Source organism: Fukomys damarensis, unplaced genomic scaffold, assembly GCF_012274545.1.
Source record: "Fukomys damarensis isolate Sample0158 unplaced genomic scaffold, DMR_v1.0_HiC HiC_scaffold_37, whole genome shotgun sequence".
Classification (NCBI taxonomy): Eukaryota; Metazoa; Chordata; class Mammalia; order Rodentia; family Bathyergidae; genus Fukomys; species Fukomys damarensis.
The window spans coordinates 46,636,253-46,660,256 of record NW_022900949.1 but is presented as its reverse complement, the minus strand read 5'-3'; the positions used below and the strand labels follow the sequence as shown (position 1 = coordinate 46,660,256).

The 24,004-nt window shown below is 37.1% G+C and overlaps 1 protein-coding gene across 3 annotated transcripts in view; it reads right to left on the bottom strand.

Annotated features, from left to right (window-relative positions):
• Tmem108 (transmembrane protein 108) overlaps nt 1-24,004 on the bottom strand; it is a 347,129-nt gene that overhangs the window by 285,637 nt on the left and 37,488 nt on the right. Inside the window, exon 2 of one of the 3 annotated variants that reach the window (XM_010625470.3) lies at nt 16,522-16,585. The exons of the other annotated variants lie outside the window; for them this stretch is intronic. The gene's annotated coding sequence lies outside the window, so the exon portion shown is untranslated. The remainder of the gene's footprint in view (nt 1-16,521; nt 16,586-24,004) is intronic. 3 annotated transcript variants of the gene reach the window in all.

Below are 24,004 nucleotides of genomic sequence, written 5' to 3'. Positions count from 1 at the left end.
CCAACAATAAATGAGCATGAATGGCTGGGGCAAGGGCAGCAGACAGTGGACATCTCACTATTGTCTTCTATAGGTAGTTGTCAAGGGTCTTGAGAATTAAAATAAACAGTCTGCAATCTGAATTCTACTTTGGGGCCTCTTTGTGATGTACAGAGAACCTTCAGCAACTGAATTAGCATGCAGAGCTCTACATCAACTGACTCCCTTGGACAAATAGCAAGTGATAATGCATGGACAACCTACTTCTGGTTATTCATGGCCTTGGCATACAGCAAGAAATACCTATGCCTAACTCAGCTCTCACAACCTAGGCACTGTGGTTGCAGAGAGAAGGCATTCAGGCTGCCTTCAGAGACTTTGAATGATGAGCCCTGTTTTAAACAGAAGGTTCATCTAGAAAGTCCAGCTCAACACGTAAGCAAGATGCCAGCTGCGGCAGGTATTCTTCCTCACTTTCAAGTTTTGTGCCTGTCCCACTTATCATTCCCTTTACAATAATACTTTGCTGAGCCCCCTCTGGGTATAAAATACCCATAAGCCATTCTTATCTGCAGATATTTGCTACTATATACTTAAATGTTTGCACTTCCAATCCCCAAATTCACAAAATCCCCAACATAATGGTACTTGAAAACAGACTTTGGGAAGTGATTAGATAATGAAGGCTCTGATCTCATGAGATTAGTACCTGTATAAAGGAGACCATGAAGAACTTCCCTGCCCTTTCCACCATGTGAGCAGACAGCAAAAAATGGCTGCAAGCTGTCTGGTTTCTCATCAGATACCAAAATTGCTAGCCCTTTGATCTTAGACTTCTAGCTTCTAGAATTGTAAGAAACAAATTTTTGCTATTTATAAATCACTCAGGCTCTGGTATTCTGTTACATCAGCCCAAAAGGACTATGGCATCTACAAAGGACAAATAATGAGAGCACCTCAACAATCCGCAAGAGGCACTGAGAGTATTTGCAAGACTGCTTTTGGAAGGTCTATTCTCAGCACAAAGCTGTGGGTAAATGCAGTATATATTGCATACTTCCTCTCACCTTGGAAGACTTGAAGGCCCCATTTACATATGGGGAACAAATCCAGGGGAAAACAAATGATTTGATACAATGTAGTCACTGAGTTCTCTGCCCTTTATAAGTGGCAGGTTTATGCCATTCTTCTAGGAACTAATTCTATGTCACTGGTGCTTCCTGTTGTCTTCAGTAGTTCTACATATCAGTATTATTTTATTTTTCAAATTCAAATCTTCTCTTCTCAATTTAACTGAAAACGTCTCTGAAAGCCAAGATCTGTCTTAAACATCTTAACACCCTCATAGTTTTGAGCCTTGCACATACACAAAATAAGATAACAATATTTACTTTCTGGATAAATCATTTTGAAACTATTAGTCTCTTTGCAGTTTTCCTAAAAGATTCAAGTATAATAAAGTGTGTGTGTGTGTGTGTGTGTGTGTGTGTGTGTGTGTGTGTGTGTATGAAGGAGGTTTCACACTTGGTAAATGAATAATTTTGTCTAGCGCAATTATTCTTACTGAAGAGATAAAATTGAATCCAGATAAATATAATCTCAAATTTCTAATTATTCCCTGCTTAAGTTATATTTATGTTTCAGTTAATTAGCCACTTACATTATTAAGTCATTATTAATAATTAAAATTAAAATACAAGTAATTCTGTGGCTTTTCAGAGGGTGATATATGAGGCTTCAATATTTGCTGGACTTTGCTCCAGCCCTGTTTAAATTAACCTCAGTTCTAAAAAGAAGCTTTGCATCTCCCTTGATTGCTGCAGGGAGATGGATACTGCCTGTTTAGGGGAACCAGTTGGCTAATATTGGAGAGTTGGAAAGAAAGATTAGAGCAATATTTCTGGTGATGGAAGTGAGTGGATAATTCAAAGGATTGAGGAAGGATTATACACCCTGTAACCCACAAGAGAGATTCAGAAACACATATATCAGTGATTAAAAACAGACAGACATTACATGGTCCACAACTCCAGCAGTTTTCACCAAGGTACACACGTGAGACTGCTTTGTGTTTCCCCATTTCTGCTACATTTCTGTATTTAGGGAGCTTTTTCTTCAAAGGCTGATTTTAGATTGTATAAAAGTCTTAGTGAAGAAGACAAAAGCCAAAAACAAGAAAGGAAAAAAAAAGCTGGCAGCATCCAGGTTGATAGCTTCAAATGTCCCTAGGGCTACTTAGGAAGGACAGGCACCACCTGCACCTTTAGAACCAAAACTGAGTCTACCTGGGGGCAAGAGGAAACCTGGCCTTGTTCTTATTCATTCTACATACAGAGGACAAGGATTGGAGAAGCATAGCAGTGCAAATGTATTTGGGGGAAACAAAAGAAAAGTTGAAATGCATTCACTTCTGCATTCTCATGTTGAGAAACTTGGAGGCTACCCTCAAAGAGGAAACATGACCCAAACATGTCTCCTGGAAACAGTTTGCCTTAGCTTTCACTTGGGATTTCACAACACATTACTCATCCCAAGGAGCAGTTTGGGAGAAGAGAATGTGACCTTCCTCGGAAGGACAACTCCTAAGAATCAGTATTCCAGAACCATGTTCTGCATGCTAGGCTGGGTGCACCTAGGTGGCCTGGATGCTCTGCATTGTTCCCTGCTACTTGGCACCTCTTTGGGAACTACTGGTTGCTTCCTCACTAAAAACCACTGCATTCACTACAATAAAAAAAGGAAAGAAAGAGTAGGCACAATTGGGTAGGCATTTTTTCTCTCTGCAGAAATAGTCTAAGGTCATTTAAAAAAATCATTTTTAAAACATCAACATTCTTCCCTGCTCACCTCCAGCTCAGTCACAAATGGCCAGGCACCCATCTGCTCACTTCTATTGCCCCTTATCCAATTCTTGGTCTGGCCCATCCAAGGAACGTGGAACAGTGGGGGTTTCAGGCTCCCACATCATGGACCCTGGTGTTGTGGATCTGTCTGTTTCTTGGGCTCTAGCATGACATATGTAGAAACAAAGCCATGACCCATCTTTCTCAGCTCTGAATGCTGTCATTCAGCTGAATGCTGCTTTGATGCAGCAAGCTGATTCTGATTTTGTGGCCCAGCTTTGATTTGTTTTCCTTTCACCACCTTCTTAGATCTGCATCTGTTTCTGACATGATCCTGACTCAGCTAGCTCTGTAAAAGTGTTAAGACCTAAAGAGTCTCAGCTCATCCTGTTTGTAGAAATATGTCAAGCATAGGCTGCTACTCACTACCAAGGGTCTCTTATAGATCAAACTAGAAAACAGTCTTTTAGTATCTGGCCAAAAGATGGCCAGGCTAGAACACAGTTTTAACTAGCTCTATCATTCTGCTAGTAAAAATATACTACCAAAATTCAACGAACAATTTAAAGTGGAAAATTACAGGGCATAAATTTTATGGGCAGTGAGCTTCCTTTTTTCTTACATATTGCTTCTGCAGTTTTCTCTTCCCTTTATCTCCTTTTGCTTTCTTCCTTCATATCCACAATCATCAGTTTGTCCTAGGGTCTCCAACTTCAACCTCCAAAATGTGATAGAAAAAAAAAAGCACAAGCTATTCAAAAGCAAGTTTCAGGATCAGCTTCCAGGAGACCTCAAAGAAGGCTCCCTCTTCATCTATCTCATCCTACCTACATACAGTACCTAATAAAGAGAGTGGTAGAAACCCTGACTCCTCTGAGTACATAAAGTATGCTAACATGTGAAGCACACATATGTAAGGGATTACTACTACTGTTATCTGCCTTTATAGGAAAATCCCTTTATGTTTTATTGACATATATAAAAATATCTATGTTTACATATGTAAATGTATATATACATTTAAAAAATGTATACACTGTACTGTATTAATTTTATTAGTACATTTTAGATATACAATATAATGACATTCATCATTGGAAATTTGTACCTTTAGGTAATCTATTGTGTTTTCGTTTTTTTTTTGTTTTTTTTTTGGTATCAGGAATAGAACATGGGTCCTTACACTTGGGAGGCAGTGGGTGGAACCACTGAGCCAAATCCCTGGCCTCTTGGTTTTATTTTTTTCCCCATTTCCCTGCCTGTCCTTAAAATCCTCCATTCCTCCCTAATTACAAAGACTTTGTTTCCACTTTTTCATTTTCTCATATTAATCCCATTCCCTTGTTTCCTTTTCCCTACCCCTTTAACTTCCCCTTTGCCCTTTTCTATTTTACAGTCCTTATTTACACTTTCAGTATCTCACACCAGAGAAACTATTCAGTATATACACGTCATATTTATTTCACTTAAGAGTTTTGCATTATTGTGCATCCATTTAACTGTCTCTAATTTCTCATTCTTTATCACTGAGTAGTACTATATTCTATTTTAAAAAACCACACATTTTCTTTGTTCAGTCTCCAGTTGATGGGTAATTGGGCAGTTTCCAAATTTTGGCTATTACAATCTGTGCTGCTACGAACATGGGTGCACATATATCACTGTGGTATGATTATTTTAATTCTTTTGGGAAGATACCCGTCAGTGGAATAGCTGGGTCATATGGGACTTCCAATCCTATTTCTTTGAGGTATCCCCATACTGATTTCCACAGTGTTCGCACTAGTCTACACTCCCACCAGCAGTGGAGCAGGGTCCCTCTTTCCCCGTAGCCCCATCAGCATTTGTTACAGCTTGATTTCGTGGGAGCAGCCATTCTTTCTGGGGTGAGGTGGAATCTCAGCATTGTTTTCATTTGCATCTCTCGAATAACCAGTGATGTTGAACATTTTTTCATATGCTTATTTGCTATTCCTACTTCTTTATCTGAGAAATTTCTGTTCATTTCAGATGACCATTTCTGGACTTGGTCTTTAAAATGGGGAGGTCTGATTTTTAAAATTCTTTATATATTCTGGATAGTAGACCTTTGCCTGAGGAACAGCTGGTAAAAAAAATTGTCCCTACATTGTGGATCGTCTCTTCATGCTATTGTGGTTTCTCTTGCTGTGCAGAAACTTTTTAATAAGAAGCGGTCCCACTTGTTCATTGTTTGTACTAGTTCACGAGCATCTGAGGTTTTATTCATAAAACCCTTTTCCTACACCAGTGTCTTCAAGAGTTCTTCCTAACCTCTCTTCCAGCCAGGTTAGTGTTCCTGTTTTAATGATTAGATCTTCAGTGCATTTTGATTTTTGTTTAGTGCATGGTGAGAGATATAGGTCTAGTTTTAATCCTTGGCAGGTTAAAGGCCAGTTTTTCCAGCTCCATTTCTTAAACAGGCTATCTTTCCTCCACTGAGGGTGTTTGGCTCCTTAAAGATGAGGTGGCTGAGGGTGTTGGGAGTGGTTTTTGCATCTTCTAATCTGCTCCACTGGTCCTCAGCTCTGTTTCTTTGCTAGTACCATGCTGTTTTTATCACAGTAGCTTTGTGTAGTATAATTTCAAGTTGGGGATTGTTACACCCGCTACCTTGTCTTTATTGCCTAGAATTGCTTTTGCTATTCTAGGTCTCTTCTTCTTCCAAATGAATTTTTGAATTGCTTTCTCAAGGTCCGTAAAGTATGCTGCTGGAATCTCAGTTGGGATTACATTGACTCTATGTAGCCGTTTTGGAAGTATGGCTATTTTCGCTATGTTGGTTCTTCCTACCAGGAGTAAAGGATGTCTTTCCATTTTCTGATATCCTCTTTGATCTCTTTTTTTCAGAGTGCTATCGTTTTCAGAGCAGAGGTCTTTGATTTCTTTTGTCAGGTTGACTCCTAGGCATTTCGATTTTTTTGGATGCTATTGTGAAAGGAATTGTGTGCCCCATTTCTCTCTCACTGAGTCTGTTGTTTTTGTACAGGAAAGCTATTGATTTTTGTGTGTTGACCTTGTATCCAGCTACTTTACTGAATTTGACAATTAAGTCTGAAACACTTCTGGTGCAGATCTTGGGGTCATCTGCAAATAATAACAATTTGACTTCTTCATTTCCTATCTTCATTCCTTTTATTTCTCTTGTCTAATTGCTGGGGCTAGTGTTTCCAAAACTATAATGAACAGGAGTATTGATAGTGTATATCTTTGTCTTTTTCTTGATTTTAGTGTGAAGGACTTCAGTTTTTGACCATTTTGTATCACATTGGCTGTTGCTTTTTTCATAGATGGTTTTTATCTGGTTGAGATAAAGACCATGTATTCCTATTTTCTGTATAGTTTTTCTTGTTTATGGTTGATGGATTTTGTCGAACACTTTTTCTGCATCTATTGAGATGATCATATGGTTTTTGTCCTTGGCTCTATTAATATAGTGTATTACATTTATTGATTTTCGAATGTTGAACCATCCCTGGGGTGAATCCCACGTGGTCAGAGTGCATGATCTTCTGCATGATCTTCTGCATGATCTTCTGCATTCTGTTTGCCAGTATATTAGGATTTTTGCATCTCTCTTAATTAGTGAGATTGTCCTATAGTTCTCTTTTTCAGTTGGGTCTTTCTCCGCTTTGGGGATCAAGGTGATGTTTGCTTTCATGAACGAATCTGGGAGCATTGCTTCCGTTGCAATTGCATTGACGAGTTTAAACAGTAGTTTAAACTATTTCCTCTCTCAGTGTCTTGTAGAATTCAGTAGTGAAGTCATCAGAGCCCAGGCTTTTCTTAGTTGGTAAGTGTTAATTACGTTTTCAATTTCGTTGACTGATATTCAGTTGTTTAGAATTTTTAGGTATTCTTCGTTCAACTTTGGTAATTCGTACATATCTAGGAGTCTGTCCATTTCTTCTGTGTTTTCCATCTTATTGGCGCATACGTTCTCGAAGTAGGTATTAATGATACTCCAGATTTCTACTGGATATATCGTAATTTCACCCTTTTGATTCCTAATTTCATGTTATTTGGGCCTTTACTTCCCTTTTTTTGATGAGGGTGGCTAAGGGCTTTTCAATTTTGTTTATTCTTTTGAAGAACCAACTCTTTGCTTCATTGACTTTTTTGTATCATTCTCTTAGTTTCGATTGCATTGATTTCTGCCCTGATCTTCATAATTTCCTCCCTTTATGAGCTTTGGGATTGTCCTGCTCTTCTTTTTCTAGAAGCTTGAGGTTCATCATCAGGTTGTTAATTTGAGCTCACTTTGTTTTCCTAATAGGAGTGTTCACTGCTATGAATTTCCCTCATAAGACTGCTTTCATTGTGTCCCATAGATTCCAATATGTTGTACTGACATTGGCATTTAATTCTAGAAAACTGTCTGATTTCTTCTTTGATTTCCTCCGTGAACCATTGCTTATGCAGAAGTGTGTTGTTTAATTTCCATGTGTTTATGGAATTTTTGCAGTGTCTTTTGCTACTGATGTCCAATTTCATCACACTGTGGTCTGATAATATACAGGGATGACTTCAAATCCTTTGCTTTTACTTAAACATGTTCTATGAGTGAGATTGCGGTTTATTTTGGAGAATGACATGCGTGCTGCTGAAAAGAATGTGTATTCTGATTTTGTGTGGTGGAAAACTCTGTAAACATCTGTTATGTTCTTTTGTTGAAGACTCTGATTAAGTTCTAGTATTTTGTTATTTTTTTGTCTAGTTGATTCATCTATTTGTGACAATGGGATGTTGTGGTGCCCCACTACCATTGTATTAGAGCTTATTTGATTTTTCATGTCCATGAAAATTTTTTTTATATAGTTACTTGAGTGCCCTGGTGTTCTGAGCATACATATTTATGATTGTCATCTCTTCCTGTTGGATTGTTCTCTTTACAAGGATATAGTATCTTTATTCATTCGTCTTAGTGTTGGTTTGAAATGCACTTGATCTGAAAAGAGGATAGCTACTCCTGCTTTTTTGGGGGAGTTCCTGTCATATGGTGTATTGTTTGTCACCCTTTAACTTTCAGGCCATGAGTTTCTTTTCGTATTAAGTATGTTTCTTGTATTCAGCATATTGTTGGAACTTGCTTCTTGACCCATTCTGCCAGTCCATTTCTTTTCATCATTGGTGAAGTGAGGTCATTCATATTGATAGTTATAATTGATATGTATTGACTTATCCTTGTCATGACTATTTCTTTTTGTTTCTCCCCCTTTGCATTTAATTTTTTTATCAGGCCTGAAGGATTCACTCTGCTGGGCTTCCTGGGATTGTGATTCTTATTGTCTTTTCCTAGGATATTGTTTAAAATTTTTTTGAGTGCTGGTTTGGTATTCATAAAGCTTTTCAAGTGGTGTCATGAAATTATATTATTACTCCATTGATTTTGAAAGATATTTTTGCAGGTTCCATCAATTTGGGTTGGAGGTTGTTTTCCATTGGGGCTTGAAATAAGTCACCCCAAGCTTTTCTTCCTTTGAGTATTTGTGTTGAGAAGTATGCTGTAATTCTGATGGGCTTTAATTTGAATGTGATTTGTTTCTTTTCTCTAACTGCTTGTAGAATTTTGTTCTGTTGGGTTTCTGGAATCTTAACTATTATATGCTTATGTGCAGATTTTTTTTTTTTTGATCACAGGTAGTTGGAGTCCTATATGTCTCACTTATGTGCATGCCAAATTGTTTTCCACTACTTGGGAAATTTTCTGTCTTTTGTTCTGTGAACTGTTTTTTTTCTTTTGTCTGTACTCTCTCCTGTTTTTCAACTGATTTTGATCAGTTTTATGTTATACTTCTTTGTACCGTCTAGCAGCTGCTGGATTGATTTCTCCCGGTCCCTTACTATTTTTAAGAAATTTTTCTTTTCCTGATCACTAACTGCAGTCCTATCTGCTATGTCTGAAATTCTGTCCTCATATTGGCTCATTCTGCTGCATAAACTTTCAGTGGAGTTTTTAATTTCCTGTAATTCTTTTTGCACCTCTTTTATGTATTCCATTTGTTTCCTATGTTGGATTCCATCACATTCCTCAGTTCCTCTATTTTTTTTTTAATCTGTGTCCACTCTAGATTTATTAATCATGCCTTGCACTATGGGCACAATCTGTGTTTTTATCTGAGAAATTATTTCTATTTTCATTTTTTCCAGTTCCTCTTTCATTGCCAGTTTGGGAGTCTATGTGTTCATCAGATTGTTCCATCTCGTTTACCTTTTGGGTTGCCTTAGGTGCTCTGGAAGTCTGGTTTCAAGACCTGTTTGCATGTCTTCTCATTTCAACAGATGCACTCTGCTGTGTCTTTGTTGAGGCAACTTTTGTTCAGCCAATGGCATTTATTTAATTCTTAGCAAGCCATCAAGAGGCCTTCTCTCTGCTGCTTATCAGTGTCCCACTTCTGGGTTCAGAATGGTTGCCTTTTGGATCTCTGAGATGGCCCGTTGTCTAGGCGGGCCTCTGCCTGGGGCCTGTGCACACTTGGGTTGTTATCTAGGAGTGCCTCTGACTAGGGCCTGCCCCCCTATGTAGCTGTTTACCTGGAAGGCCTTTGGCTGGGGGCTGTGCACCCAGTCCCCATGTCTGAGCAGGGTTTTGTATCCAGCATTGCTGTTGTCTATTTGTTTGTTTTTGTTTTTTGGTACCAGGGATCGAACTCAGAATCTTGTGCTTGTGAGGCAGGTGGCAGAAGCACTGAGCTAAATACGCAGTCCTGAGTATGGTTTTGGCTAGAGGCTCTGTGCACTTACTGATGGTATTGGGGTGAGCCTTTGGTCTTGCTTGTGTGCCTGTACAGCTCTTTTCTAAGCAGGCCTTTGGGTTGGGCCTGTATGCGCAATTCACTGGGGTCAGGAAGGGGCCATGGCTGCATCTGCCTGCAGCCATGCCCCTCTGGTCCACACCACTGCTCACTGGAATCTTTGAGCACTTACTGATCATATGGGGCGGGCCTCTCTTTGTGAATTTAGATGTATGCATGCACCCATAATACCATCAACACAAACAATGTACTAAACATATATTGATCACCTCCAAACATTTCATGTGTTCATTCTTGTGTATTTGGAGAGTTAGGAATAACAAAAATTTATACTCTTACTAAATCTTAAGGTATACCATACCATATTGGTAACCATAGGTCCTGTATATTCAAAAAAATCTCTAAACTTATTCATCTTGCATAATGGAAATTTTATATCCATCAAAGAACAATTCCCCATTTCTCCCAACCCCCAGAAACCAAGGGCAGAATTTTTGCTTCTATAAGTTTGACTAGATCATTTAGTGGAATCATTTCATAGTCCTTCCTGCAACTGGTTTATTTTACTTAGTATAATGTCCTCTGTATTCACCCATGTTGTTTTAAATGGCAGAATTTCCTTCCTTTTAAAGAAGAATTGTATGAATATATTATAATCCCTACCAAAACTCCATTGGCTTTTTTTTTATAGTAACAGGAAAGTAACACTAAAATTCATATGGAACTATAAAAGCCCAATAGCCAAAGCAATCTTAAGAAAGAAGAACAAACCTGGAGACATCTTATTTCCTGAACTCAAAATATATTACAAAGCTACAGTAATTAAAATAGTAGGGTATTGACATAAGGGTGTGTGTGTATGTGTGTGTGTGTGTGTGTGTGTGTGTGTATGAAGAGGAAAAAATATATAGAGAACAATGGAACAGAAAAGAGCGCTGAGAATTAAATCCTCCTATCTACGTATCTACTGTCAACAGATCTTCAATAATGATACCAAGAATAGACAATGGAGAAAGGGTGGTCTCTCTAACAAAATACATTGAGGAAATTGGCTATCTACATGCATGAAAAGTGAAACTGAATATTCATCTTACATCACATACAAATTGAAAATGGATTAAAGACAAATGTGAAACCTGAAGTTATAAAACTACTAAAAAAAAAAAAAACAGGGACGGCATTTAATATTAGTCTTAGCAATGACTTCTTGAATTTGACACCAAAAGCACAGGCAACAAAATCAAATATAGACAAGACAACATCAAACCAAAATGTTTCTGATTAGTAAAAAAAAATTAATACAGCAGCATTCTATAGAATGAGCAAAAATATTTGCTTACACATCACCTGACAAAGGATTAATATCCTAAATATTTAAGACTCTCTTCAAACTCAATAGCAAAATGTCTAACAACTCAATTTAAAAACAGGAAAAGTACTTGAAAGGAAAGTTTATGTCGGCCTGTTTATTTAAGCCTATTTCAATTTAACTTTTATGACAACCAATGCCTTCTCTCAGTTTCCTACACATAAGGATCACTTTCATCCCTTTTCTGATCGTAATTTGCTCTCCATCTTAACCTTTCATTCTCACCTCTCAGTTTAACTCTTAAATAACTAAATTTTTCAGACTTAAAACTAGGAAACCCTGATAGGAAAAGGTAAAAGTAAGGAAAAGAAAATTCAGACAGTTGTTTGAGAGTCCCTAGCTTGAAAAATACTGAAGGGAGAGCAAAACAAATGATGTAGAGACAATGATATGGCCATGAGGTCTCCGAAATGGTAACCTAGACCACTGTTGCTCTGGGTTGTTTCTCTAAGTGGTCTCTTACATTTCATCATCTTTGATCTCTCTGTCCATTCCTTTAGAGTGTATTGCAGCCTGCTGCTCAATGGAGTAGCCACATAACTTCAGTAAATATGGTTAATGTGTCTATGAGCTTCTTTCTTAACAGATTTTTCTAAAGATATTAAAAGCTTTGCTATCATCCTATTAAGTCCTCTGGGGTCGGACACTGTACCATAACTTTCAAATTCATTTTGTAGAGTACATTTTATACACAAGGTCAAGTACATCTATTTAAAACTACATGTATTTTGCTAGATGTATATTTAAAAGTCCATTCATGTTTAAACTCTAGACCCTGAAATCCTCTACCTTTTTCACTTCCCAAATATCCTAGCCACAATGCCCAAAACTATATTCCATTCTAGGATATCTTTCTTTCCTTTGGGTCTTGAGAAGGCCCATATGTAAACCCTTTGCTAGCAAATTGTCTCATTTGTCCTCACTCTGTTAACCTCTTTCACTTACTTCCCCTTTGACTCTTTTTAAAAGGAATATAACTCACACATGGTTGTGTGTCTTTTTCTTCACCCTTCAAACTATCTGTTACCTCCTGTGACTCACTGCTGGTACAAAATAGGCAAAATCTCCTTGTTTCCCAGAGCGGCAAAACTGAAAGTAGACTAAATAATTTCCTATCTCACAAAGGAAAAGGTGCAAAGGTCGGGGAATTATTACGAGAGAAGGAAAAACCATAGGATGAGCTAGGTTTGAGAAATAATAAAGGAAAGCTAAGAGAAATAGCAATAAGATAAACCCCTTGAGGATTAGAACATTGTTCAACTTGCTCGAAATAATAGCAAAATACCAAGAGATGGCAAAAACAGTGGCTGTCAAAAAAAAAGAACAGATTTCACTTTATTGTAGTAGGCTAGCAAAAATTTGAAGATTAGATAATTCTAAGCATTGGTAGGGATTTGGAAAAACATGATCCCTGCAAGAACTTCTAAGAAGAGGGAACTGCTGGTAGAGCTATTCTACAGAGCAATCTAAGTTAAGCACAGTCTAGCAATTTCAGCCTGATGAAATGCACACACACACACACACCAGGAAATGCTCAGAATCCACAAAAAGAGGCTGTTGGTGGAAGTATTGTTTGTGGAGAAGGAGAGCTGGAGGGAATCTGGGTAAGTAAGTATCACTGGCTGGATAGATGGATAAAACACGGTGGATATGCCACAAAGAAGCAGAGACATGCTGGAAGATTTATGTATACACAGCCACACTAAAAACACAAGGCTAAGTAAGGAAAACAATGACACAAGATTTGGTACTTGTGAGGGAAGAGATAAAAAATGATCAAAAAATGATACATACATACAAGTTCCCCCAAACAAATGTAACTATTATATGTTAAAAGCACACACTAAATTAAACAAGAAAAGATTATTCACAAATACAAAACAATACAAATTTTATTATAGCATGCATGTCAAATATACATTAAATAAATTAAAATGATTGCCTGTGGAGAAGGGGAATGAAGTATAAAGATAAAATAAATGTATAAATAAATATCAAGAGATGGATCCTTGTACAAGCAGTGCTGGTTATATGCCATGTACAAAGGAACAGGATTAATTCAACTCTCTGTACTTGTGATTTAAAACAAAACTGCTTAATTTTGGAAGACAAAATTATGTATGTGAAGCTTGGAACTCAGCTCTACCACTTTCTAATTATATTACTTGAGAAAGTTGATTAATCTCTATGAATTTCAGCAAACAAACAAACAAAAAGAAACCAATTTAAAAATAGGCAAAGGACCTGAACAGACATTTCTCATTAAAGATATACAAGAGACAAAAGGTACATGATACTATGTTGAACATTACGGTTATCAGGGAAATACAGATCAAAACCACAATGAAGTATCTCACACCTGGTAGAATGGCTAGTATCAAAAAGACGAAAGCCAAGTGCTGGTGAGAATTTGAAGAAAAGTGAATTTTTGAATATTGTTGGTGAGAATGTAAATTAGTACAGCCATTATGGAAAACAGTGTGAAGGTTCCTCTAAAAATTTAAAGTAGAAGTACCACGTGATCCAGCAATCCCATGTCTTGCTATTTGTAACTACAAGAAATGATATCAGTATGTACTGTCAGGTACACTACAGCACTATTCACAACAACTAAGATATGGAATAGACCCAAACATTTATCAACAGATGAATGCACAAAGAAAATGTAATACATGTATACCCAATGAAGTACTGTTCAGACTTTAAAAAATGAGAAAATTCTTTCCTTTAAAATGATATGGATTAAACCTAGAGGATACTATGTTGTGAAGTAAGCCAGATCCAAAAAAGACAAGCACCATGATGTCACTCATGTGGAATCTAGAAACTTTGAAGGCACAGAAGCAGAGTAGAATGGTGGTTACCAGGGGCTAGGTCAGAGTTGGAGAGATATACCTAGAGAGATGCTGAGTTGGACAAATGATACAAGTTTCAGTTAAATAAGAGGAATAAGAGATCTGCTGTTCCCCGGACTGACCAGAGTTAATAATAATGCAGTATGTACTTCAAAATTGCTGAGTACATTTTAATTACCCTTGCTACAAATAAATAATAAATCCATAAGGTAATGCATATATTAATTAACCTAATGTAGCCACTCTTCTTTCTGTCTGTCTGTCTGTCTATCTATCTATGTTTCCAAACATCATGGGGTATGTAACATAAATACCTGTAACTGTTTACTTATTAGTTTAAATAAGTGAATAAGTAGAGATAAATTATTGATACATTATTACCTAAATATGAATGAACTTTGAACCAAGCGCAAAACACACCAATATCTAATGACTCCATTTATAAGAAACATTCAGAATAGCCAAATCCATGTAATACAGAAATATTAGTGTTTGGCAGAGACTGGGGGCGGGGAACTATGAATGCTAATAGGTATGCTGGTGATGAAAATGTTCTAAAATTAGATAGTAGTGAAAGTTGTATAAATCTCTGCATATACTAAAAACCACTGAATTATACATTTTAAAAAGGTGAATTGTATGGTATGTGAATTATATCTCAGTCTGTTGTTATGGTTTGAAAAGGATGTCTATTTAAAAAACTAAGCACAGCTGGCTCTCTGTATCAGTGAGTTCTGCCTGAGTAGACTGAACCAATGGCAAATTTAAAAATCTTTGCCAAAACATGTATCTAAAAGTTTATACTGGACATATATACATGTTTTTCTTTTCCTTCTTCCCTAAAAGATATAGTACAGTAAGTAATTTGCATAGCATTTACATAGTATTAGATATCACAAGTAATCTAGAGATGATTTAAAGGATATGTATGGGTTATGTGTGAACAGTACATTATTTTTTATGAAGGGCTGGACATCTGCAGATTTTGTATCTGGGGTCTGGGGCATACACTGGAACCAACTCCCCATGGATGCAGTGATTGTGGAACCTAGGAGTTTTATAGTTCGAGGAAACAGAAGGCAGACTGTATCTTTAGAAGCCATTTGCTGGGGTTCTTTTCCTAAAAGTCACCCAGACTCTCCTAATGATCTGATAAGCTCAGAAAGTATGTGTTTACACTGGAATAGATTAGAGAGATCAAAAATACATCTCCTGTAAGTAGCCAAATGATCTCCAAAAAGGGTACCAAGCCCACTCAATGGGAAAAGAATGGTCTTTTCAACAAATGGTGTTGGAGTAAAGCTACAAGATCCCAATAATGAATGTAACTGTACTGTGTACCTAAAATGTACCAATAAACTCAATTTAAAAAAATTGGTGTTGAAAAATATGGATACCAAAATGCAAAAAATAAAATTAGAACAATACCTTGTACCAAATACATAAATCAATTTAAAATGGATTAAAGACCTAGAACTATAAAACTCCTAGAGGAAAGGAAAAATTTCACAATATTGGATTTGGCAATGGTTTCTTGGATTCCACCTCAAAAGCAGAGGCAGCAAAAGCAAAAACAGGCAAGTGGGACTATACCAAATGTTAAAAAAACTAGGATAGTGGAGAACAAACAATAATGAGAAAACAACCAATAGAATGGGAGGCAATATTTGCAAGTTATATATCTAATAAGGGGCTAATACTCAGAATATACATTATAAAAATTCTTACAACTCAACAACAAAGCCAACCCTTTTTTTTTTTTTTTTTTTTTTTTGGTACTGGGGATAGAACTCAGGTCCTGGTGCTTGCAAGGCAGACGGCAGAACCACTGACGTACATCCCAGGGCCAAACCAATTTTTAAAAAGGGGCAAAGAACTTGAATAGACATTTGTCTAAATATGATACACAAATGTCCAAAAAAGCATATGAAAAGATGTTTAATATCACTAATTATAAAAATGATATGTGTTAAGAAGTAAACCTGGATGTTACAGGATGAATTGAGTTCCTCTTCCCCAATTCAGATGTTGAAGTGTTAACGCCTAGGACCTCAGAATGTCTCTGTGTTTGGAGACAGACTCTTTAACGAAGTATTAGGCTAATATGAGATGAATGGAATAGGCCCTAACCCAATGGTGGCAAACCTATGGCATGCATGTTACAGTGTTTTTCTTTTAAGACAAAAATGTTAATGAATGAGTTGCTTTGTCTAAACTAAAACCTCACGATTTGGGTTTAATTGCAGTGCTAGCACTTTGTGATAGGTAAGTGTGTTTTGGGTTGCAGTCTGAGCACTCAGTCTCTAAGAGGTTTGCCATAACTGCCCTAAACCAATTCAACTGGTATTGTAAAAAGAAGAAATTTGGACACAGATACAAACAAAGGGAAAGATGTGAAAGCAATGAGAAAAGACAGCATCTACAAGCCAGGAGGAAACTTGCTCAGAAGGAACCAAGTCTGTCAACACCTTCATCTCAGACTTCTAACCTTTAGAATTATAAGAAAATAAATTTCTATTGCTGAAGCCATCCAATCTGTGGTGCTTTGGTTAGCAGTTTTAGCAAACTATATGGGTGTTCTCCATACTATATTGCAATTTATCTAAATTTTTAAATTGTTTCCAAACAACGACAGCAACAACAAATGCAAATTCCTACTGGTAACAAAGAGGAAGGACAAACAAGAATATCTGAGTTCCTACCTTCAAGTAGATCAGACCTGCATTAGCTGGTTCTCTAGCGTTCTCATCTCTTCAATAGAGTTCCCTGAGAGTAATAAATGTTGAATTAAAAAGGAAAAAAGAGACAACAGAACACTCAGAGTTGGTGCAGTAGCCTGGCTCTCCTGCACCCATCTCTAGCTCAGAACACAGTCCATCTCTAATAACAAGTGGTTACTAAATGAACAAGAATAGAGAAAGCATTCACTGAAAAGAGCTCACTGTACTCAGATCAACAAAATGCTTTTTCTATGGGTTGCCTGCCAGAACATGGACAATATTTTGTTACAGAGAATGAGTCTATGTAATAAAATGTTATAATGAGATTTAAATCATGCTCTCTTTTTAATAAACATTCTTCAGAGTACATTATGTGTTTCCCTTACATTTGTATTCATAGCACTTGCTCAGAAGTTGCAGGAGGGTTCTGAGCCTTTTCCAGAGGAAAATCCAACTTTAATTTCCTCAGTTTTTCCACCTCACTATCCTCAGGGGAGGAAAGAAGGGGTAGTAGTGGCAGATTTGCTGCAGCCCTGAAACTGCCAAGGCTGAACTGCTTAATGCCAGACAAAACCTGGCAAACCCTGTCCTGCACTCCAGCCTGAGCTCCTGTGGCTCCCCTTCTCCCAAGGTCACAGGCTTCTCAGAGAACTGCCACAACACTGCACACACACCAGATACTTTGAGAGTCTCTCAGAATCTGGTGCTATGGTCTGAGTCAACTGAAGAGAGGGAAGGCTAGTGATGGCCCATAAATATTTTATACGGGTGATGCTAATCAGTACCACAGCAGGAGTAGGAAGCACATCAAGCTCTCTGCACCTTTTGGGGCCTCCAGTGCCATCTACTTATTGCTTACTGGGATGCTGGTGGGTAATGCTGAGCCACAAAAGAAAAATGGGCAAAACTTGTTCAGGGAGGGCTACATGGCATTAAAGAAAAGTCCACGTTCTTGGAAAGGGTAAATTTATCAGACTTTGCAAGTAAAAATAGGATTACTAAATCAACACATTTAAAATAATGCACACACACAAGATGCAGTGAAAATATACACGAGGGAGTGAATTATGTCGCATTCTTGAGAGCACAAGAGTGAGGTGAATCAATTATATCATTGGACTTTGATCAGACAAACAAGATGGAACTTAACTATCCGCCACTCTTGACTTAGTATGCTGTGCTAAAGTGAAAGCCATAGGGAAATGAATTCAGGATGCAACATCCTATGGCATCACTACTTCCACCATAAAGACAGTCCTGGGGAAGAGCTTGGGTTTAAGATATGATACAGAGGGGAGGGTTTGTATTGTCAGTAAGAGGACTTGTACTGAAATGGGCTTTAATACCTATATGACAACGGGCCTGACTCAATTCTAATAAATCTAAATAAATTAATCTTCCAGACGCACACGGCATCAACCACTTCCTTCACATATTGCTTAAGTTTCCTTATTTTATTAGCTAGGTATGTGTTTGTCTAGATATCTTAGGTTATTTAAAAAGAAATTGTTTCTTTTATGTAAAGACTCAATGTTTAAACTAAATGAATCAAGTGACTTAGTAGGGAAAGACCCATAAGAAATTAATATGGGACCAACAAAATAAGTCTGCAATCACAAATAATGGTACTGTTTGTAAAGAAATCGTATCCCAAATGAAATCTAAACCAGAGCTATTGGCTCCATCATGACAAAGATGTGAATGGTGTGTCTATATATACTCTAGGAATGGAGTTGTCTTTTGGGAGAAGAGGTCATTCAAGGGCTTTCCCAATCTGGCAAGTTTCTCTCTTTTTCTATTCACCTCCCAGCTCTCCTTTGTTCTCTCCAAACTGGAGTGTAGACTATTCTGTGCCCCTAGGAGGAATTCCTTCTATATTTCTGGCTACTTCTACTCATTTTTCCAGGCCCACACTGACTCTTACAGCTGCCCCTTTTCTGACTGTTCCAATACTCAGTATTCCATCCCCTTCCTAAACATGTGGTGCATGGATATATTCTTTGTACAGCTTGCTTGGCAATTAGCACAGTCTGTTTCTCATGTCCTTTACCACTCTAAGTGAGTGTGCACTTCTGTAGGGTAAGGGCCACACCTTGTATCCTCATAGGTAACAGGTGCTCTGACTGTTTATATGTTTACAATATTTTAAAATGCCCTTACTGCCACTTAGTCTATTCTTTAGATATCAGCAAATTTTACTGTCAAACTTCTAGATCTATCGCTCCTGCCCTACTATTTTTTTTTTTTTTTTTTTTTTTTGGTACTGGGGATCTTGCTTGCAAGGTAGGCAGCAGAACCACTGAGCCAGCCCATTCCCTGCTTTCTATCTCAAACATTTCATCAGCTTTCTGCTGTGCTTAGATATAAATCCATACTCCTTACCTATCCTATGAGATCTATCTCTTAATCTTAACTTCATTTCTCCAAACCACAATCTCCTTCCCAGCCATGACTGCCTTCTTATAACTCCCACACATGCTGGATTTTATCCTGCCTCGTTCTTTGCCCTCCTGTTCTATCTCTGTTTACAGTGCCGTCTCCTCTTCTCTCTCCCAACAAATCACCCCCCACACAACTAATTAGCCAGGGCTAAACCCCTTCCCCAGTTCTGTCTCAACTAATTTCACTTGCCTGAGAGGCCTACTTTGAAAATTTCCATAGGCTTCATCATCTCAGCATATCTCATGTTTCCTTCACAGCATTTTAATTTATCATTTTGTTACAAACTTATTGACCCTTATCATTCTTACATGACAAAGAAATTTTCTGAAAGCAAAGTGCATATTTTGCATAAAACCAGGTGCACTGTCAAGTAATTATTTATGTATTGAGTTAATTGAGAAATCTATAACTGAAGGTATATGAAAATGTTCTCTAAACTGTTTTTAAAGTGTTGAGAAATTATAGTTATATATAATGATGGAAGCATGGTGATGATATGACATATGTATGCTGTGTGGAATTACTGAATCAAGCTTACTTATCTATTTCCCTAACTTCAGCTTTGTACTAGTTGACCAACAACTCCCTATTCCCCATTCCTTCTACTCCCTTGTAATCACCATTATACTCTCTACTTCTATGACTTGTTTTAGATTTTATATGAGTGAGATCATGCAGTTTTTATTTGCACCTTATTTCACTAAGCATAATGCCCTTCAGATTCATCCATGTTCCTGCAAATATTACAAGAATTTCCTTCATTTTATAAGTGGATTGTATTCCACTGTGTGTATCACATTTTCTTTATTCATCTGTTAATAGACAATGATATTGATTCTCTATGTTGGCTGTTCTAAACAATATTGCAATGAATAAGGGCTTGTAGATGTATTTTCAACATACTGTTTTCAAACCCTCAGTATAGCAATATGTGGGATTGCTGGATCACATGGTAGTTTTATTTTTAGTTGCTGAGGAACCTTCATTTAGTTTTCCATTAATGGCTGAACTAATTTATGCTTCCATAATAGTGTGTAAGGGTTCCCTTTGCTGGACATCCTTGCCAATACTTATCTTTCATCTTTTTGATGATAGCCTTTCTAACATGTGTCACATAGTTCACTGTGGTTTTAGTATGTATTTCCCTAATGGTTAGCGAGGTTGAACAGTTTTTCATATCTGTTGCTTTTCATGTGTCTTTTAAGAAACAACTATCCAAGTTAAATGTTTTAAATATCAATATCTTCCCATCAAAAAAAATTTTTTTTGTACTGGGGATTGAACTTGGGTACTTGCACTTGCAACGCAGGCAGTGGATCCACTGAGCTAAATCCCCAGCTTTAAATATCAGTATCTTATCAGACGTACTGTATAAAATATTTTCTCTCAGTCTATATGTTGTCTCTTTACTCTGCTATTTCCTTTGCTGTGCACAGCATTTTAGTTTTATGGCTGCTGGTCTATTTTTGCTTTTGTTGCTCAAGCTCTGAAGTTAAAAAAAAAATCACTGTCCAGGCCAATGCTGAATATAGTCTTGTCATCTTAGCTGTCTTCTACTACTTTTAAAGTCTCAGGTCTTAGCCTAATGAATCTTGAGCTTCTGTCTGAATGTCATTTAAGATAAAATCTGATTTTATTATTCTACATGTGGCTATCTGGCTTTCTCAACTCCATTTATTGGAATGATGGTACTTTTCCCACCATGTGTTCTTGTCATCTTTGTGGAAAATCAATTGAGCATAAATAGGTTCATTTCTGAACTCTCTAGTTTGCATCACTGGACATTGTTTCTATTTATTATACCAGTGCCATATTTTGATTACTATACCTTTGTATATTTTAAAGCCAGGCAACCTGATGCCTTTAGCTTTATTCCCTTTGCTTAAGATTACTTTGAATGTTTGGGAAGTTTTGGGGCATGTATGTATGTGCAGTTCTATACAAATTTTAGGACATTTTTCTATTTTTGTGAAAAATGACCTTGATTTATGTGTTGATTGAGAGAACTGTAATGGAAGATATGCAAAACATGTCCTAAATTTTCAATCTAAGAAAGTGGTAGCAGATGAACACACGGAGAGATGAAGCAGGCAAGATACAGTTACTCTTTGGATAAACATCATAAAGAAAGACTGCAGGGGTAAAAGAGAAGTTGACAGGGAAGTAGTTAGTGGATGAGAAGAACAGAAAATTCACCTCTGTTGCTAGGACTGCTAACCTGGCAGTACCTTTGTAAAGAATGCACCAGTCACCCACCACATGGGTGAATATTAAAAAAATCAGACAATACCAAGTACGGTATGAATGTGAAACACAAGGTGTTCCATTACACTTATGGAAATATAAGGTGGTTTGACCATTTTGGAAAACAATCTGGCATTATTTAGTAATGCTGAATGCGTGCATTCCTTATGACACAACAATCTGATAATTATAGTTTCTAGAAAAAGTCTCATATGTGAACCTCTGGAAGACATACACAAGGGAGACATATACTAGGAAATATAAGAAAATTATTAGCACCATTGATTGTTAAAATGGTATTCATAAATACTATACATTCACATACATAAAAATGAATGAATTATAGGTACAAACTTCACCATGGATAAGTCTCAAACAATGCTGAGTGCAAGAAGCAAAGCTCACAGAAGAATATGCACAGTGTTTCATTTTCGCTTAAGGATATATAAATAGATATAAAACTTAAGAATGGTAAAGCATACTTGCAAATTTTAGGGTACTAGACACATCTAGTAGGGAAAAAGGAAAGGAATGCAATTGGAAAATGGCATGTTGAAGGCTTCAAAGGATGGGCTAATTTTTCATTTTTAAGCCAGACAGAAAGCACATTACAACTACTCTTCTATGCATGATTAAAGAATTCTTTAAAGATTAACAAACATTGATCAAATAATACAAGAGAGAGTGTGGGTGGTTTGTTCTAACACTAAAGATAAAGAGTATAGGAATAGAGAGCCCTTTGAAATGGCTACTATGAATCCCCAAACATTATATGGGTGCCCTCTCAAGAGCAAGAATATCAGTTGCAACAGTACGTAATTTTCAGAGTTTCATTCTACATTTTATTTTTATGACCCTATCACTTTTTCTTTTTTCCTTCCTTTCACTCTTAAATTTTAAGTTGCTATACTTTATGCATCTCTGAACAAAAAGAAGTATAAAATAAGTGAGGTATACGTTGGAAATATAAAACAAAATAGAATGAAGAGATCATATCTTAACTAGGCACCTAAACCCAGATAGCAATAGCAATGAACATGGGGCTCTCCCTATACACCATCAATTAAATTTCAAGCTCCAGGAAAGTCCTTATTTGACAGAAAAGATGAGTTTAAGAAAAATCAATCAGAGGCTGGGTGTGGTGGCGCATGCCTGTAATCCCAGCACTCGGGAGGCTGAGGCAGTAGGATCGCTGTGAGTTCGAGACCAGCCTGGCTACATAGTGAGTTCCAGGTCAGTCTCAACTACATAGTGAAACTCTGTCTCAAAAAACCACACACACACACACACACACACACACACACTCAATGGGAATCTAGTGAGGAATGTCAATTTCAGGCTACCTAATATAGTAAATTGTTGGAATGTAAGTATACATGAAACTAAGTGTTGTGGTTTATATCTAAATGACCCTCAAAAGCGTCATGAGCTCATTAATGGGCTTTTGAAAGGTGATCAGATCATAGGAGCACTATAACACATTAGTGGATTAGTCCACTGATGAGTTTATAGCTAAATGTCTTGGGGGAGCTGGTTGAAAGACATTGCTCACTGGAGATACAGCCTGTCTCCCTTTACTCTCTGCTTTCCGTCCACCATGCCCTATGCAGCTCTCTCCACATGCTCTTCTGCCATGCTATCCTGCCTTGAAGCCAGCCAACTATGGACAGAAATATGAGCCAAAAGACCTCCTTCTTTATGCTGTGGGTATCGGATATTGTGAGTCAGTGGCAACAAGAACATGAATAAGAGACTAATGAAGCAAAGAAAAGGGGAACTTTACATAGCTTTTATGGTTATTTTGAATCCTTACACTGACCTTACAAAATACACATATTACTTATGAAAGAAGAACCTCCAGGACAGTCTATTTTGTTATCCTGCATCAATAACACTACAATTACATGAAAAATTCTGATGTGTGATCCCACCCATTTTAAGCCTTGAGAACAGTGGAACTATATAAAAATAGGCTTCTGCTAGCATTGCAATTTTCATTTTGAAATATTTTTATTCCTAGAATGCTAGGTCCAAATAACCATATATGGATATGTAATCATTCATTCATTCATTCATTCATTCATTATTTTTCTTTGGTACTGGGAATCAAACTCGGACCCTTGCGCTTCAGGCAGCAAAATCACTGAGATAAATCTCTGGTCCATTATTTTTTAATTTAAAAAACTGACCCTGTCATAAATAAAACAACTTGCTGAAAACAAGGCCAAGGAGCTAACAATTAAATATAGCCTATAAGTTTTAATTAAGAAATATGTACCCTATTTGGAAGTACTCTCATTTTTTTTTCAGTAAGAAAATGCCTGTTTCTGGAGCACGAAAAAAGTGGGTGTCTTCTGTACCAACTAGAACTAAGCAGTATCAAAACCAGTCAGAGGTCAAGATCAGGTTTAAGCCACCAGAAGAAGCTGAATGCCATATTCTCCCTTCCAGAGTACTGTGATTTTATGATTTCCTAAGACAAATTTGGTTGTTTCCTCTACAAAGAAAAACATTAAAAACTAACAAAATGAAACTACATGTTCAATAAAATCCACTTACCTACCATCTTGGAGAAATGCAAAATTCTGGCTAAGTGAAAACCGAGCTAACCAAGAATTGGAGTCACTCTATGCACCAGAGTATCTCTGTACACCACTGTGTATGGGTATATTTACATGTCGATTTCTATATCTCCTTTCACACTACTATAACTTCCAGATTCCATGGAATTATAAAAGAATACACAGGATTACATACAGTGACAATTTAATTTATATAT